The sequence below is a fragment of the Symphalangus syndactylus genome, chromosome 13 (assembly GCF_028878055.3).
Source record: "Symphalangus syndactylus isolate Jambi chromosome 13, NHGRI_mSymSyn1-v2.1_pri, whole genome shotgun sequence".
Lineage (NCBI taxonomy): Eukaryota > Metazoa > Chordata > Mammalia > Primates > Hylobatidae > Symphalangus > Symphalangus syndactylus.
In genome coordinates this window covers 26,773,146-26,792,510 of record NC_072435.2, presented here as the reverse complement: position 1 = coordinate 26,792,510, position 19,365 = coordinate 26,773,146, and the positions used below count along the sequence as shown (strand labels likewise).

Here is a 19,365-nt window from a genome sequence, read left to right as displayed (position 1 = left end):
CTTTAGTCTCCATACCCCTTCAAGGTTGATAGGGGCCCACACAGCTGGTCAGGAACCAGCACAGGCCTGAGGCTCTGTCTAAAACAAGGTGACTTCACATGCAGGAGCCTGTGCTGGGCCCTGGAGAGCAAATCGGTTCTGTGTCTCACTGGCCTCTCCCTGTCCAGGGTCGCAGAATCAGTGACCATGTCCCACCTCCTGACAAAGGTGGGAGAGTCTCACCTGGGGAGTCCAGGCACACAGGCCAGCCGGCCATAGATGTGACTGGTGTGGGGTGGAAAGGCCACAGAGGGCTCTCCAGGGTGGTGAAGGGGTAAATAGTGTGCACCTGGGGAGTCCAGGCACACGGGCTGGCTGGCCGTAGACGTGACTGGTGTGGGGTGGAAAGGCCACAGAGGGCTCTCCATGGTGGTGAAGGGGTAAATAGTGTGCACCTGGGTCCTGGGAGTGGCACCCTATTCAGTTTCAGGGAGGAAGGTGGCAGGGCCCTAGGACAGGTGTGTTAAAAACTTGAGCCCACGGTGTAGATATACTGGTTCCAAAGACCCCTCAGGATGTGCCTCCCTTCTCAGATCTGGGCTTTCCCTGTTCCCAAGCATCACCTGGGGAGATCACTCTCGGGGCCTCATCTCCAGCTACATGCTCACTCCTCACATGGCCCTCCCTAACTGTCCCCCTCAGGGCAAGCCCTTCCTCCCCACTTCCAGAAAGCTGTTCCTTTCCTGGCCATCCCACACCTCTGACCTCGTGCCTCTTCCAGGGCCTGTTGTCTTTAACACCTTTGTTTTCTCCCTACCCCACAACCCCCTCTGTCTAGAGTGCTCACCTCCCTCCCAGCCTCTATCTCGTATTATTTTTTCTTTCCTCTCAGTACCAAGCGCTGGGACAAGCCAGTCTGTACTCAGTGCCTGTGGGATAAGACAGAGGAATCTGGAGTTTGGTTGGGTGATTAGTTTTGGAATTGATGGGTCCCAGGGAGCTATCTAAAGTTTTCAGTCACATGAGGGCATGCTCACAGATCTGTGATAAGATCTGTTGGCTCAGAGAACTAACAGATGAATAAATGTTAGTCCAATGGCCTCATCGTGAGATGAGGGGTCAAGAGTTTTGAGTTTCCAGAGGCAGAAGCTACTATTCTAGGCAGTTTGTATGAACTAACTAACTTGTTTATTCCTCACAGCCATTGTAGGAAATAATCTAACCTCATAAACCCCATTTTAGAGATGAGGAAACTAAGGCTTAAAGAATTTGACGTAAACTCAAGACCAAAAATCTTGGAACGAGAAAAGCCTGGATTTGAACCAAGCTATCTGATGCCAATGTTTTAACTCTTAACCATTGTACTACCTTACCTCCTTACCTCCCTATGACTTTTTTTTTTTTTTTTTTTTTTTTTTTTTTTTTTTTTTTTTTTTTGTGAGATGGAGTCTTGCTCTGTCGCCCAGGCTCTGGAGTGCAGTGGCGCGATCTCAGCTCACTGCAAGCTCTGCCTCCTGGGTTCACACCATTCTCCTGCCTCAGCCTCCCAAGCAGCTGGGACTATAGGCACCCACCACCACGCCCGGCAAATTTTTTGTATTTTTAGTAGAGACGGGGTTTCACCATGTTAGCCAGGATGATCTTGATCTCCTGACCTCGTGATCCGCCCCCTTTGGCCTCCCAAAGTGCCCATGACCTTTTTATTGTTGGGCAGTGAAAGCCATAGTGAAATGAAGAATGTCCTACTGTCATGTGATGTGATCAGAAAACATACTGCCTGGAGTCCCCCACCCCCACCCCCAAAACCAGTACTCCATCCATCCTTTGACTGTTGTGGGGATTAGCACAAAGGTTGGGCACAGTAGCAGTTAGGCTCATGGGCTCTGGAGCCAGCCTACCTGGATGCTACACATCCCAGCTCTGCCCCTCGCTAGTTTGTTGGCAAGCAACTTAACCTCTCTGCCTTAATTTCTCCAGTGGCACAATGGAAATAATAATAGATCTCACCTTGTGGCTCCTTTGCAGATTACATGTGTTAATTATGTAAAGTCAAGCATTAGAATGGTGGCTGTCCACCGTGAGTACAACACAAATGCTTGTTCTTAACGATTCAACAAACATGGAATTTCATTAAATCTGAAATAAAGGTATTTTGAGAAATTGAATTCTGTTACCAAGTGTGAAGTCCTGATCCAGACTCACGTCGTGCACACTATTTACCACAAAGGTGGACTCCCTATTTTAAATGCATTCACTTAAAGAGACCTTTCCCTGTACTAATTAGTGTTTGTTAAGAAGGACCTTCTGGACATAGTTGAAAGAGAGAAAAGAAGCAGGGGTGGGGAGGAGGAGAAGAAGGGAGGAAGGGAGGGAAGGGAAAGATGGATGGATGGATGGATGGAAGGAGGGAATTAGGGATGGCAGAAAGGAGATAAAATAAACTAATAAGAAACCAGGTGAGGTGAGTGGGAGGGCTTCTCTGTGACCTTGGCCTCAGGGGCTCTGTTCTGGCTTCCAGATAAAATACCCCTCAGCTTGGGACTGGGTCTGCTGAGGCTTGGAAGTTATGTCCACAGTGAGGTTGGTGTAGAGTGGCAGCTGCTCTTTGGAGAGCAGCCTGTAGCCCAGAGAGTTGATGCCATCATTGGAGGATCCAGGGATCGGAGGATTGGCGGATCCGGGACAGAAAGCGAGGCCTGGAGGATGGGGAGGGGCAGCTATGTGAGCCTCAGGGAGGACCCTGAACCAACCACCCCCACTTCCAACACTGATTCACCTCCAGGGCCTCTGCTTGTGGCCAGGGTCTTCCCCCTCCAGCATATGGTAGTGTCTGAAAAGCAGGTGGGGCCGGGAGAGGAGCATCGCGCTTAGTTTCACCCTTCCAGAGACACAGGAAGGCATGGAGACCAAACACCCGTCTCTGACAGGGTCCCCATGCCACAGCCCAGCCCCTCCAGTCCAGGGTAGCCCACGTCCCCCTCAGCCCAGGGCGGCCCATACCTGCCTCACCATGTCAGGACCTGCAGCTCCTGCCCCCCACCTGGCAGCGATGTCATCCTCATCATCGCAACCCCAGTACACGTTGGAGAAGCCATTTATTTTCAGGTAGTGAGTGGAGTGCAGGGCAAACACCCCTCCAAGGTGGCCTGGGTGGGGCAGCCTAGGGAGGCAGAAAGTTGGAAGCACAGCTTTCCTTGTACGGGAGCGCCCCGGCCCTTTCCTGGCCAGGATCTACAAGGTCTATTTCTAGATTGGCCCTTTTCCACTTACCCTGTGACAACCTCTCCCCTGACCCCTGTGATAGTCCCGTCTTGAGCCTGGGATGTCCCCTTTTCTTACCCCAGGATAACCCTTTCACTGACCTTTGGGATGGCCCTCACCCGACTCTTAGGGTATCCCCTCTTCTAAGTCATCTGGCTGGCCCATCTTGTGACTGTGTTGATGGTCCCTTCTCCCCAGAACCCTAGGATAGCTCCTTTCTCACCCCTAGTCAGACCTCTCCTATGTTCCCCTCCTCTGACCTCCATAACAACCTCTCGGCTCACCACTTTATTAAGCACATCTTCTGACTTTTCTATCAATAACCACCCCCACCCCCATGTCTCAGAGGAAGGTTCACCATCTATAAGGGTTTCCCCACATCTCATCACCCACTCCCTCCCTACCTCAGCCACAGGAACCAAGGGATGGACCCTTGATTTCAACCTCACTGCACAGATAGGCAGGGTGAGATGCAGGGAAAGGCAAGGCCTGGCCAGCAGTCCCCCACAGGAGGTCCCCCCCCTCCCCCTACTTGTAGTCGAACTCGTTAATGGCCACAGACACATGGGCAGGGATGATGTCACAGGTGTAGAGGTTGCAGTCATCTGGGAGCAGGTTTACATCGTGGAAGAAGACACAGTCCCAGTCCTCCTGTATAGCCTCCCAGAACCCCACGTTGCATAGCCTGCCCTGGTTGAAGGCAGTGTTGTTTACCTGGTGGACACAGATGCTCAGAGCTGTCCTCACCATCAGGCAGCAGTGTTCCCCCACCTACCAGGCCAGTCCTTTTTCGCCTTCTCAAGTGCCATTCCCCCACCTAGAATGTCTTCTCTTCCCCACTGTGTAGTTGGAAAACCCAGACTTGTCAAGGACGATGCAATGCAAAGATTACTCCCCTGAGAAACTTCTCTTGTATTTCCCGCCTCCAACCAAGTCAAAGTCAGTAATTTCAGCATCTCAGCTTCCCTCCTCTGGCCATCTCCAATGTTCTTGAGGATTATCACTTTTGAGGGGCCATCTAAGAGAGGCAGAGGTTAGGGGTGATAAGGGACCAGCTTTGTCTCTGTTTCTGCTCCTACTAGATGAAGACTGGGTCAGAAGCCCAGGAATCAACATTGGGCTTAATCTCCTCCTCCTCCCCTTCCTTGATCATCATCTTCATCATCATCATCACCATCACTATCATCCTTATAATCAGCATTACCATCATTATCACCATTACTGCCTTCATCATCTTCAACACTGTCAACATAACCACCTCACCTCCGCCATCATCATCATCACTACCATCACTTCCATCACCATTATTTTACTCATCACCACCTTCATTACCATCACTATCATCATCACCAACATCATCACCACCACTACCACCTTCAGTATCACCATCAACATCACCACCATCATCACCACATCAGCAGGAGCAGCAGCAGCAGCACCATCATTTATCAGAATCATCATCATCACCATTCATAATCACCATAATTGCAATCACTTATTGAGCACCTACTATGTGCTAGGCATTGGCCTAACTGCCTTACATTGGTTAATATGAGGCATTACATTAGGTATGAATCTTTCCCATAATCCAACAATGGAGGTGCTATTATCATCTCTATCATGAATGAAAACTGTGGCACAGAGCATAAGCTCCCCAAATTCATACAGTTATACTGAATAACAGCATGCTGAATGAGTGAATGAATGAATGATTCCACACTCAGACAACACAGCTAGTAATAGGCAAGGCCAGGATTTAAACAATCCCGTAACTGACCCCAAACCCAGTGCTTTAATTTGCCCCTTAGGTTTACCGTCCAATCTGGTCAGCCCTGGTCTCAAGGAACCTCACACTCAGCAGGACTGAGCCTTTGCCTCAGACAGCCTTTTAAGCTGATCCCAGACTTGGCAAGTCTAGATCAAACCTACAGCCCTTGTCTCCAACGTCCTCCAATTCAAGTTCTTCTTGACTCACAAACTCAGCCCCCCGGATACTCTCTAACCCAGACCACTATCACCTTAGAGAGTGCCAACTTCAGGCCAGGCATGGTGGTGCACGCCTGTAATCCCAACACTTTGGGAGGCTGAGGCACGCAGATCATGAGGTCAGGAGTTCAAGACCAGCCTGGCCACTATGGTGAAGTCCTGTCTACTAAAAATACAAATATTAGCTGGGCATGGTGGTGTGCACCTGTAGCCCCAGCTACTTGGGAGGCTGAGCCTGAACCCGGGAGGCGGAGGTTACAGTGAGCCGAGACACTGCACTCCAGCCTGGGTGACAGAGCTAGACTCCATCTCAAAAAAAATAATTTAAAAAAGTGCCAACTTCAGCCCTGCCATGCTGGGACCCTTCTGCCCTCTTACCTCTGCCCCTTGCATTTCTGCCTCACCTGATTCACCACCTAGATGATGGCGTAGTGCAGTTTCTGGCACTGCAGGAAGAGGTGCAGGTAGAAGAGCAGGTACTTCAGGTGCTGGTTTTGCCCATAGTAGGGCACCACTACTGCTGTGTGGTGCTGTGCCCAGCAGTCAGGTGGCTGGTATTGGCCTCCCAGCTTCACCGGGGGGTTCTTCTCTACCGCCTTCTCCATTGTCAGGTTCTCTGGGATGATCGCCTTCAAGAGGCCATCTGAAGGGGCAGAGGCCTAGAGTGGTCAGGGACCTCCTACCCCACAACTCAGTTGTACTGGGTTAAATATTGTCCCCCCATATTCATGTCTACATTAGAATGTGGCCTTATGTTCGGAAATAGGATCTTTGCAGATGTAATTTGTTAAGATGCAGTCATACTGGATTAGAGTGGGCCCTAAATTCAGTGACTGGGGTCCTTGTAAGAAGGCCATGAGAAGACCCCCAGAGAGAAGATGACCATGGAGGTAGAGATTAGAGTGATATGCCTACAAACCAAAAGATGACAAGGATTGCCAGCAACAACTAGAAGCCAGGTGAGAGGTATAGCTTCCTCCCTCAGAGCCTCCAGAAGGAGTCAACCCTTGCCAACACTTTGATTTGGGGATTCTGGCCTTCAGAAATGTGACAGAATCTCTGTTGTTTGAAGCCACCCAGGTTGTGATAAGTTTTTTATGGCTGCCCTAGGAAACTATTAATAACATGCCAGTGCAGAGGGCTCTGGGCTGCCCATGTAGACCCAGGAATGCCCAGCCCTCCTGGCTTTCCCTCCACCTCTCAATGCCTCCTCTCATTCTTACTTCATCTCCCCCCTGATTAAATATGATCATCTGGGCCTCGTCCTGGTTCCCATGTTTCTCACTCTTCTCTCAGCAAGTTCATCACCTCCTGTTGCTTTCCTTCCTAGGGACTCCAGTGGTCCTGAACCTGCCTTCTGAGCGCCAACCCCAAACTGCCTCCCAGCTGTCTCCTCCTGGATGGTTCGCAGGCTGTCCACTCTCACTGCATCTCAGACCATTCTTAGAAGGCAGTATCTCTCAATTCCCTCGTCCACTGAGGACCCCCATCCATGCTTATTCCCTTCATGCCCGATTGGATTTATTCTAAACACGGCCATAACGATATCTCTTATCCAGCATGCCCTTCTGAGACTGTGGGTGGAAAGTGCACAGGGCACAGCGTCTGGCACAAGCTAACGGCTTAATTGCTGTTGTTTTCCCCATGTCCTGGCTTGCAGCACTTGTAATCTCTGGGCTCCTGCAGCCCTTAACATCTGATACCTTCACATTAAGATTTACCACCCTTATCTCTGGACCAGGCTGAATACACCTGTGTGCCGGTGCATCTGGCCAGCCAGTGAAAGGGCCTAGCACACAGATTAACAGATGAATGAGTTCCAGTTACCAAAATTCAATCCTTGAGGTGGACAGAAGACGCCCGAGGCGTGTCTCCCATCACCCTTCACTCTCAATTCTCCTTATCAAGGGCCTCACGGGAATACAGAGAAGATCTCAGAATATACAGGAGGGAGCAGTTTCGGGAAAGTGGGCATTGGAAGGAAGTGGAGGGCTTGGATCTGGGGAGCAAGCGGGGAGAGTGCTCCGTTCCTTGGTTTTGGGAGCTTGCCTTACGGGTCTCACCTGCCCTCCATCCTGGCTTCCACCTGGCAGGGTGTGTTTGTGTCAGAAAGACGATTGTGCGTAACTGTTCACCGTGTCCACGTCCCGAGAGTTGCGCACGCGTGGAGATCTGCAAAACACTCCCTTTCAGATCCGCGCATGCACAGAGACCCCACCCCGCAAGTCCTTGCCCCTCGGCCTGGGCAGGCGTCCACTCCTATGGCTGCAGGGCGCGCGGAAGAGCCCACTCTGCATCCCCGAGACGCGGCCCAATCCTAGGAATGTACTTAGCGCAGGTGCTATCTTCCCTTTTCACATTCCCAATCCCTTTCTCCGCCCCCTCAAACTCTTGCCATACTCCCACAACAGCAGAAAATCTGAAAAAAAAAAATGTCCATCCCATCTTTGCACTGACAGCAGTGCACAGCAGCTGGCAGAGAACTCTGGCACGGATATTGTGCTTGCGCAGGCGCAGACGGGAAGCGGGCCGGACTGGCCTAGTGCACTCTGGGAGTCGTGCGCAGAGAGCGCAGCGCTGCCGCGAGGATCTCTGGGAACTGTAGGCCCAGTTTGTCCGAGCGCCGCAAGTGTTTCAGGACGAAGCAACGCAGGGGCACCTGGGAGTCGTAGGCGGATGGGCCCAAAGCCTTCCGGGAGTCGTAGTCCTTCCGCCCGCTCCCCGTTTCCTTGGAGGTTGGCCCTTCCAGCTCCAGTTCTGCCCAGGTGAGCGCCCATCCTGCGGCCGGCCGGTCCTGGCCCTTTGTCGCGATGACGTGGAGGCGTTGAGGGTCTCTGTATTTCTCTGCCCCGCGTTCTGGTAGGCGTCCCTGGAAAGATGACACCCTTTTCCGTGATCTCTCAATCCCTCTCTCCAGGTGGGAGTGCCCTAAGCAGCTGTTGTACCTGCTGACCCACTTTGGATTCTGCGGCCCAGCCTGACACCTTCTCGCTCTCGCCCTTCCACCTGGGTGCAGTGCGAGCGCACCCTCCTCTGTCCTGGTTACAACACAGAGTGGTCAGGGCTGCCCCAGGGGGTGCTCAGGAGGCTGTGGGAACCCAGAGGAGGTGCTAGACCCAGCCCAGGGTTCAGGAAAGACCTTACAGAGCAAAGGACCTCAAATCTACCACATCCAAACGAAATCTCAGATTCTCTGTCCTAAACCTGCTCCTCTTGCAATCTTTCCGCCTCCTCCCCACTAACTGTCCATCCGAGTGCTCAAGCCAAAACCTTGGAATGGTCGCCAGTGTTCTGTTTCTCTCATCTGCTTCCCTCCCTCAACCAAGTCTTGTGTGAATCTCATCGTCTCTATCGCCAGAAGAGGCCCAGAATCTAACCACTTCTCTCCACTTCCACTGCCTCCATTCTGCTCCGAGCTACCGTTACTCCTCACCTGCATCACTGCAGGAGCCTCCTCACTGTTCTGTTTCTTCCCTTGCCACACTCCACCCTCTATTCAGGCACAGTGCCAGGAAGCCTGTGGAAATATAAATCAGATCCTGTCACCAGTCACTACCCTGCCCCCCAGCTTAAAATCATCCAGTGGTTCCCATCTCAGAATAAAATCCAAGCTCATTATCCTGCCAACCTCTAAGCCTCTGGTCTTTTCTGGTCATCTTCAGCCACAACACACTTTCCAATGGGCTGAACACAGCCAGGCCCTGCCCTTCACGTCCTTTGCATTTGCTATTAACTCAATTTGGAGCATTCTTCCCACCCTGACGCAATATCTGTCTCCTCATTTTGTTGGCCTCAGCTCAAAGGCCTCCAGCCACCCCAAAGAAACCCCTCCCCGTTCCCCCCCAGTCATACCACCCAAGATAATTCCCTCATATTACTCCTCATATTTGGACAGCATCTTGGTCATTTACTTGCTTTTCCATGGCCTGGTTCCGCCATTAGAACATCAGTGCCCTGACAGCTGCAACCTTTCCTATCTTGCTCACTGCTGTGTCCCAGTACCTAGAGCATGCTGGGTACATAAGCGGCACTCAGTGGGTATTTGTTAAATGAATGAATGAAAGTTTGAGCTGAGACTTGAAGGTAAGAGTTAGGTCTACCACAGTGTTTAGGGAAGTGTCCTGGGCAATGAGATCAGCCTGGCCAAAGATGCAAGGGGTTGAAAAACCAATGGGAAGTTCATCTGGCTGAGGTGGGTAGGTAACTAAAACAGGGATGGAACTGGATCTGATAAGGACCTCAGGAAGTGAACCCCAGTACTAGGTGACTGTAGATTCAGAGGTTGAAAAAGCTGAGTTGTCTTCCCTAGAGAAGCTGGGTGAAAGGTGGCGTTGCTTCCGGGAGATGGGGAGCTTGGTTAGGTAAGTTTCTGCCTTGGGGTGTGACAGCTGGTCAGTTGGGCACTGAGATATGAGAGGCCTAGATGGGATCTTCCGTGGGGCATTTGGAGGGCCAGGCTGGTGGACATTGTGATTCAGAGTCACCCACAAAGAGAATGAGAAGAGGGGTGATGGGCAGGATCTGAGGACTGTGAAGAGGCCTCCCCAGAAGATATTAAGCAGGAGGCAAAAAACAAGAACAAAGAGGGAGGACTGAATCAAAAGCTGTGGGAGAAAGTATTTCAAAGGGGACATTGCTCCGCTGTGACAGATGTACCTGACGTCACCGCAGTTGAGTCCTGAGGGCTGCTTGATGGCTCAGTGACAGGGAAGAGTGCTTTGGGCAAAGAGAAGAGCCAGTGAAAACAACTAGAGACAAGAGTGTTCCTGGGGGTACTCAAGAGTAGACACCAGTGAGGAGGAAGGAGAGTGGATGGAGATGAGGACAGAGAAACAAGGAGCCAGAGCATGTAGGGCCTCGTCGGCCATTAGCAGTTACATTTTGTTTTTTGTTTTTTTGAGACAGAGTCTCGCTCTGTCACCCAGGCTGGAGTGCAATGGCACAATCTCGGCTCACTGCAACCTCCGCCTCCCAGGTTCAAGCAATTCTCTGCCTCAGCCTCCCAAGTAGCTGGGATTACAGGTGCCTGCCACCATGCCCAGCTAATTTTTTTGCATTTTTAGTAGAGACAGGGTTTCACCATCTTGGCCAGGCTGGTCTTGAACTCCTGACCTTGTGATCCACCCTCCTCGGCTTCCCAAAGTGCTGGGATTACAGGCGTGCGCCACCGTGCCCAGCCAGCAGTTACTAAAGTGAGACGAGATCCAGGGCAGGATCCCACTGGCGGTTACGTGAAGGAGTGCGTGTGGAGCAGGCAAGGTGGGGAGCATGGAGACCTGTGAGGAGCCCCCTGCAGCCATCCAGGAGAGAGGCAGACCTGACTAGGGTGCTGCCGTGGAGATGGTCAGAAGTGTTTGGCTGTTTTGAAGCTATAGTCAAACAATATGTGTGACTTTTCATTTGGGCACCTGGTGTTTGAAAATGTCCAGAGTTAGCATTTCAATTTGGCTCCACGCACTGAGTGACAACTGTAATGGGGGAAAGAGCAGTCCAGGGTCCTGGACCCCGAAGCTTCTGGCCTGAGCAGCTGGAAGGGATGTAGCTGTTCTGTACTCCAGGAGAAGCCCGTTAAGTTGGAGGAATCAGGAATTTGGGTTTTGAGATGCCTATCAGACATCTGAGTGGCACTGGTCTCTACTTGCATGGAAGTTAGAGACGGTAAATACACAGTCATATGAAATAATTCCACACATTGTGGTCAATCCTAGAAGCAGCGTGACCTGCTCTGAATGGCAAGGAGGTGACGGCAGTAGTCCAGGCTGGATGTGGTGGTGGCTTGAGGAGGGGGACTGAGCCTGGGGAGTTTTTATGGGTTCACCAGACAAGTGGCACCAAGGAGGTTTGACTGGACAGTTAGTCTTGGCTGGGTGGGGAGGGATGAGGTAGGAAAGAGAACAGATGGGGGCCAAGGATGAGCCAACTCCATCATTGACCCTTCCCCTCCCAACCTCTCTGTGTCTTTATGGGGCCACAGAAGCTTAGGTGGATTCTGATACCAGAGCAGGGTTAAGTTCAGAACTGGAGGCCCACACACACTCACCTCAAAAATAGGTGCAACCCCTGCTAGTCTCCCTAGAGGTGTGATCTAGCCTGCCTGTGTGTGTCCTTGTAAGACACAATCAGGACCCATTCCTGAAGACAGTATGCCCACCCCCACCCCTGGAAGTGAAACCCAATTGGTCTTTTCTGTATAGCCCCCTTCCCTTGAACAGGGAATGGCCTCCCTCTGTCCTTAAGAGTCTCTGACCCCTCCCCTCCCAACCTCTCTGAATAGTCAGTAATATCTACCTTCTGATCAGGGCTGTAACATGGGTGGCCTCCTGAAAGTTGTTACAACTGGTCCTTAATAGACGCCCTCACCCCTTTGGACAGGACACGATCTAATTCTGGGTATAACCTGCTTGTTGCTCCCTCTTTTCCCCCCTGAAATCAGCTTAAGTTCCTTCTCTTCTTGATGCATAGTGGGTGCAGTCCAGAAAGACTTCCTGGAGGCAGTGGCCTTCTTACACCAGAATCCATTTATAACCCACGTATATAAGAGCAGCCTGCCCACAGCTGCCCCTGGTCTATTCCAGGCAGGGGCACTATCTAGGGAACTCCTCAAAGGCAATGACACTTGTGTAACCCGCCTCCTCTCCCGGTCTAGGAGAAGCTGTCCCTTCCTGCAATGCCCGCCCCATCCTGTGCCTCCTGCCACGTGGCACGCGCCTCCCTCTGCCGTCCATGCTCCGGCCAAGCGCTGTGCGGTTCCTGCTTCTGCGCCGCCTTCGAGGCGGAGGTGCAGCACACGGTGCTCGTGGGCCACCTGCTGCTGTCAGGCGCAGTGGCGGCCCTGGGCGCCTCGGGCGGCAAGGACTCCACGGTGCTGCCGCACATGCTGCGCGCCCTGGTGCCACGCCTGGGCATCTCCCTGCAGCTCATGGCTGTCGACAAGGGCATCAGGCGTGGCTTAGCGGGAGGATCCCAGTAAGGAGCTGGGGAAATACGCATGTGCCTATTTAGGGCCGGAGCTTACTGAAGGCTCCTGTGGGTAGTACGTGTGCCTCCCTAGGATGGAGTAAGGCAGGGTTTTCAAGCTTCTGGGTCTCTGCCATCATCTTAGTGAGAGGTGAAGCCGGCTGGGCTTCTGGGTCAGGTGGGGACTTGGAGAACTTTTCTGTCCAGCTAAAGGATTGTAAACACACCAATCAGTGCTCTGTGTCTAGCTAAAGGTTTGTAAACGCACCAATCAGCACTCTATAAAACCAGACCAATCAGCACTCTATAAAACCAGACCAATCAGCACTCTGTAAAATGGACCAATCAGCGCTCTGTAAAGTGAACCGATAAGCGCTCTGTAAAATGGGCCAATCAGCAGAATGTGGGTGGGGCCAAATAAGGGAATAAAAGCTGGCCACCCAGCCAGCAGCGCCAGCTCATTTGGGTCCCCTTTCATGCTGTGGAATGTTTGTTCTTTTGCTCTTCACAGTAAATCTTGCTGCAGCTCTCTCTTTGGGTCCGCACTACCTTCATGAGCTGTAACACTGCGAAGGTCTACGGTTTCACTCTTGAAGTCAGCAAGACCAAGAACCCACTGGAAGGAACCAATTCTGGACACAGAGCTTGTAGGAGCTAAGGCTGGAGTACGCTGCTATTATTATTATTATTTTGAGATAGAGTCTCACTATGTCACCTAGGCTGGAGTGCAGTGGTGCAATCTAGGCTCACTGCAGCCTCCGTGTCCTGGGTTCAAGCGATTCTCCTACCTGAGTCTCCTGAGTAGCTGGGCTTACAGGCACCTGCCACCACACCTGGGTAATTTTTGTATTTTTAGTAGAGGGAAATGACTTTCTTTGTATCTCCCTTCACAAAGAGAGATGTGAAGAGGTGTTTCTCATCAAAAGTCACACAGTCAAACGCTGCTGCGTCTCTTAACTCCTTTTCTTTATAGGTTTCTCGCTGACAACTCTTATTTTCTCTCAGTGATTACTTCAGTAAGTAATCATCATCCATTGACTAAATACCAGATACAAGCTGTGTAGCCTAGAGCAAATTACTTAACCTCCGTTTCATCTTCTGTAAAATGGGGATGTTAATAGTATCTGGGTCCTTGAGTTGGGAATTAGATGAGTTATATATAAAGCACTTAGACTAGAGGCTGAAAAACAGTAAACATGATGTACATGTTTGCTATTATGACGATGCACAAGAGCACAAGACAGTCTCTACTCCTGCCTGATTCTCACGAAGGTAATTATAACCTGACGAGTGCTACTACGGAAAATTACACAGAATGTGTGAATTTATATCAGGGGGTCCTAGAGACGGGGAAAAGGTGGGGATTAAGGAAACGTTTCCTGAGTGAACTGAGACCCGAAGGCTCAGTGAATAACCAGGTGAAGGATGAGTTGGAGTTTGGGCGGGGGGTGTTCTGAGCTGAGGTCACTGAGGGGCAAAGGCCTTGAGGAGGGGAAACATGACCAACTTGAGGAGCCCTAAGAAGAAGAGCATTTTAATATACAGACTCAAGTATAAGATGACAAGATGCAGAATAAACATCGTTCCCATTTAAATTGTATGGCGACTGGTGTGTATGTATTCACTAACTTTCTTTCTGGTCTTTCTAAACTGCGTGGTCTACATTCCCAGAGGCACTTGTGTCTACAGCTCTCTTGAGAATCCCCATTAGATGGCCGTTTTTTCTCCTGTGTAGTCTGAAATGCAGTTTTAATTGAGGCTGAAATGGTGTTTGCAGCTCAAAGCACTTTTACCCGCTATGTGGAAGGAGAGCTAGCAAAGGGCCTGGTATACAGTAGGTGGATGGCAAATGAGGGCTCCGCCAAGGAGCTTGTTTGTGATCCCTTCAGGTTTTCTGTCCACCTCCAGTCTCCATCTGGCTGCTCCATGGCGCCCGGGAGTCTCCATGGTCCATGGTCCGGTTCCCCATCAGTATCTCTTCCCCCTCCCCCTGCCCCTCTCTGTCTTGGGTCCTGGCGGCCCCGCTGTGCCCTGGGTTTCTACGGTCCGCGCTCCTCTCCCCGTCTCTCTCTGGGTCCTGGCGGCCCCACTGTGCCCTGGTTCTCCCCCACGCCCGTCTCTCTCTGGGTCCTCGTTGCCCACAGTGCCCCAGGGGTCTCCATGGCTCTGTCTCCCCGTCCCTGTCTCTGGATCCTGGCTGTTGCACATTGTTCGGGGGTCTCCATGGCTCGCTCTCCCCCTCGCCCTCTCTCTGGGTTCTGGCGGCCCCACTGTGCCCTGGGTCTCCGTGGGTCTCCCCTCCCAGTCTCTCTCTGGGTCCTTGTGGACCCTTGGTTCCCCGAGGGGCTCCCTGGCCAGCAGCGCCCTCCGCGCCCCACCTCACCCTCTCCCGTCTCTCCCCACCAGGTCACAACGCCGACGACATGGTGGAGACCGTGCTCATGAACTTCCTGCGGGGCGGCTGGCCCGGGGCGGGGGCCTGGGCTCTCCGGGCTAGGGGGGCGCCCTGCAGCTCCCCTCCTTCTTGGCATCTCTGTTGCTCAGTGAAGGTCCCCAAGGGGGTGGAATCAGCCTACGGTTCTTGGTGTCTCCTCTGCAGCTTTTGACCTGGTCTATTTGTGGAAATAGGAGGATCATGGAAATGGAAATGTTGACCTCTTCCACAAACCAAAAGACATACGCTCTTCTAGAGTAAGCACAAAAATTTCAAGATGAGAGAAGATCAAAGCATGAGGATACAGAGGCAGTTTGTCCTGTACCACATCTTCAAATCTCAGACCTGCAGCTTCTATCCTGCATATTTCTCCAAGCTGTACCCCAAAATGATGACCAAGGACCTTCTGTGAAGTCACATTTCCTGCAATCCTCTTGCCCCTGCACACGCACAGCAGGGGCAACAGCAGCATCTTGGGTTTGGAGGGGGGTGAGTCTGGGACTCCTGACATCGCCTGATGAGTCTCTTCTATCTGGAGATCAAGGCAGCTACAGAAAGAGGACAGCTAGAGACTTTTCCTGGATTGGGCTGCTCCAAGTTCCTCTCTCTGTTAGGAGTCCTCTGCCCTCAAACAACTACCAGAGAAGTGAAAGCTGACCTCCTTTCACCCCAGGCCTACTGATAACCTGTTCAGTGCCCCCTGCCATCTCATTCCTCACTCAGATGTTGCCTCCTCCAGGCATCCATTCCTACCTCTCCTCAGAAAATGAATGGGGCATGCCCCACCTCTTCTCTGTTCACTTGGAACTCGGAGATCTCTCTCAGAACAGAAGAGTCTAGGAGCCCTGAAACTGAATCTTCTGCCCCTCCACCCGGTCCTGATCACACAAGAAGTCACAAGAAGGTGGAACTGAAACTCACCTGCAAGGGGGGCCCTTCATGGTCAGAGACTGTGACTCAGAACTGAGGCCCTGGCTCCAGCTTCACACTCGACTGTGACGTTTGTGGTTTTTCTGGTGTCAATCTGAGTTCAGAAAGTCACTGAATTTTTGTATGTCTCCTCGCTTATTCTCAGGTTTCTGATAAGCCCTTCACTCACACCTTCAGTGTGAGTTTTGACTTCTTAACAGTTCCTCCAGTCCTATGGGCCTCCCATCTTCACAGTATTTATCAGATCTCTCCCTCCTTAACCCACATCCATTTTACCCTGACATTGCCTTGCCTCTTCTGCCCTTCATGACAACTCTCTCCATCCTGTGGTCCACTGACGCCCCAGGATCCTTTTCCCAGTATAAACACTTACCATTCATGTATAATGAAGGAAAACTTAGAACTTGTTTCTGTGACCCCTCAGCTCCAAATATAACTTCACAACCAGCCTTCTGATAGATACTTCATTCCTTCATTTGAGCTGATTCAGGATTTGGTACAGAGTCAGGTGCAGAAAAGGATCACATATCATGTTCTGTTGTTCAGAACACCATGACAGGACAAATAAGGGATTCAAAGCAAGAGCAAATTATCAACTCACTGGAAAAGGAAGGGAGGAAGAGATGGAACCTGCCACATAGAAGGTTTCCTGGAAGGAGTGAGGGCAGAGTCAGCCCAGAGAGGCAAGGATCCCAATGGCCTGTGAGAAATGCACCATCTCTCTAAAGTTAAGTCTTCTCTTCCCTAAAATGAGGGCGACTTCAGAAGAAGACTGAGGAGGAGTTTGGATGTCCTCTGACCAGCGCATCTGTCCTGCAGCACAGAATGTAACCAACCCTACTTTCCAACCTTCTTACCTCTGCATTTGAGACAGGCCAGAGTTCTGCCCCCAGGGGGCGCTCCATCCGCCATGCCCGATTTGGGGAACAACTAGCCCAGGGTTTGGCGCTGTCCATGGTTCTGCACCATAACCGTGCTCTGAGTTCAGGAAACTCTCAACTCTGCCATGGACACAAATTTCCAAGCACACGATTCTGAGCTGTAGGCCAGCGGGGCACCTAAGTCAGAGAGGCTTCGAAAAGGCTGGGTCCCTTTTGGGAAGGAGAGGCCAGGGAAAGAGACATATCGCTGTGCTTTTCCTCTCACTCCTCTTGTTGAGCTAAGGATCATTCTTTTGAATTGTAGTACCGGCCTGGCTAAGGGACAGGGAAGAACAAGGTATTTTTCTGAGGTTCCAGATTATGCTGATGTTGCCGGCTCTTGGACCACGCTTTAAGTATAGCAAGTCCGTGCCTGGATCTCCTCTCGGATAAGGGTTTAGGAAAGAGATGGACATTCACTGAAGCTCCCCAAGTTCCAGACTCAGGGCTGGGCTTTTCCATCTATGCCTCATTTAATCTTCATAACCAACCTAAGAGAGGTTTGGTTAATAATTCTCATTTGACGAAGTGGGAAACAGACACTGGATGTATAAGCGATTTCATGGGGTCTCACATTATTGGTTCATATATATATGTGTATGTGTCTGTATATATATGTATATATATTTTTTTTTTTTTTTGAGACAAAGTCTCACTCTGTCGCCCATGCTGGACTGCAGTGTCATGATCTCAGCTCACTGCAGTCTCAACCTCCAGGGCACAAGTGATCCTCCCATCTCAGCCTCCCGAGTAGCTGGGGCCACAGTCACCTGCCACCATGCCCAACTCATTTTTGTTTATTTTTTGTAGAGATGGGATCTTACTATGTTGCCCAGGCTCTTCTTGAACTCCTGGGCTCAAGCGATCAACCCATCTCAGCCTTCCAAGTAGCTAGGACCACAGGCATGTGCCTCCATGCCCACTAACATTTTCTTTTCTTTTTGTAGAGACAGGGTCTCAGTACATTGCCAGGCTCGTTCCAGACACCTGGGCTCAAGTGATCCTCCCGCCTCACTCTCCCAAAGTGCTGGGATTACAGGCATGAGCCACTGAGCCTGGCGATATTTTCCATTGTGATGTTGTTAAATCTATCAAGATTTTTGGTAAGAAGGATGAGTTTTTATTAACTTTTTGTCATATTCTCCTTAAAGAAAATTATTTTTTCTTCAAAAAATTTATGAAAAGATGACTATCAGAAGATCAGACATTTCCTAGCTTGCAATATTTTTCCATGTTTGTGTTATCAAAAATGTACTTACCATTCACGTTGTGTAATCATCTGTTATGCTGAGAAATAGAACATGCGGGCACCCCGGGAATCTTAGAACCCCTCTTTGTTTCCCACCTTCCCTGACCTTCTTTATGAGTGCCACCTTGCTGATATTTGGGATATTTTTTTCCCTCCCTTTGCCCATAAGCATAATACCTGTATATATATTCTTAAGCAAGAATAATTGCTTTAAACGTTCACACAAGTGGAACAATGTGATAATGTGTATTTTGTATGGCCAAATAGGACTGCACCAGCTTTCCTTTTATTAATGTCGGCATAATATACTTTCACTTTTGGCCTTCTCTATCCTTGTACTTTACGTGTATATGTTGTAAAGATCATATACTTGGAATCCATCCAAGTGGACTCTGTTTTTAACTGAAGCATTTATCCAATTATATTTAACATAAATATCCCATGTTACATTTTGTTTTCTGTATGTGTCACCAATTCTACATTACTTTATTTCTCCTTTTTTTTGTTTTTTTGTTTTTTGTATTTTTTTGTTTACTAAGTTTTTTTGTTGTTGTTTGGCTTTTTGTTTGTTTGTTTTTTGAGACAAGGTCTCACTCTATCACTTGGCTCACTGCAGTCTCCACCTTCCGGGCTCAGGTGATCCTCCTGTCTCAGCCTACCAAGTAGCTGGGACTACAGGCATATGCTACCATGCCTGGCTAAATTTTTTGTATTTTTTTGTAAAGCTGTGTTTTGCCATGTTGCCCAGGCTATTCTTGAACTCCTGGGCTCAAGTGATTCTCCACCCCTTGGCCTCTCAAAGTGCTAGCATTACAGGTGTGAGCCACTGCGCCTGGCTGGTTTACTAAGTTTTTAATAGTATGCCTTTAATGGTCACTAGGTTGAAAGTTATATATTATGATTCTGTTCTTTTAGCCATCATGAGAAAAATTTACAGCATGCATTATTAACCTATCAAAGTCTTTAGTAAATGAAAACCTCTCTCTCCTCCTGGATAATATATGGATATTAGGACATGTAAAATACACTTACCTTGGTACTTAGCCATTGTGATTGTCAGGAATTCTAAACTATCTTTTGCTTTTATTAAAGCTCCCCCATTTACTTGCTCTGAAAGATCATTATTGCTTTCTCTTTTTGAGTTGACTTTACTGAGTATAGATTACAAATTGATGTTAGAAATAGTATTTGACTTCTTCTACTCTCCAGAGTTGCTACTGATAATTCAGTTGTCAATTAAATGACTTTTCTTTTGAAGGCGATCCTTTTTCTCTGGTAGCTGTTCAGATTTTTTTCCTTGTCTTCAGTTTTGATTCAGCCTTACCTTGACACATTCCCACATTGATTCAGCCTTACCCAATGTGGGGATGGTCTCTTTGGACATTTCCAACCTTTCACTGGGCCATAGACTTGAACCTCATTTCCAGAGCCACATGCAAGACCACAGAACCAAAGGTTCCTTTTTCCATATGAGCAAATGCCTTTGGGAATTTTGGCTTAGCGATTCTGCTTACTTCTCTGGGTTCAGCCTTTCCTCAAAATTGTGGCCTACCAAGTTCCCATTTTCTTTTCAGGCATTCTATGCTATTTAAGGGAAGTATTCTTTTTCTACTCATTTTTTCCCCAAAAGATTTTATTATTTTCAACAT

The 19,365-nt window shown here is 49.9% G+C and overlaps 1 long non-coding RNA gene and 1 pseudogene across 1 annotated transcript; one reads left to right on the top strand and one right to left on the bottom strand.

Annotated features, from left to right (window-relative positions):
- Positions 1–1,367: 1,367 nt before the first annotated feature.
- On the bottom strand, positions 1,368–7,815 carry LOC129459487 (uncharacterized; annotated as a pseudogene).
- Positions 7,783–18,976, top strand: LOC129459573 (uncharacterized). Its single transcript, XR_010115247.1, has 2 exons — positions 7,783–7,991; positions 14,590–18,976. It is a non-coding gene; the product is annotated as an uncharacterized lncRNA (long non-coding RNA).
- Positions 18,977–19,365: the final 389 nt, after the last annotated feature.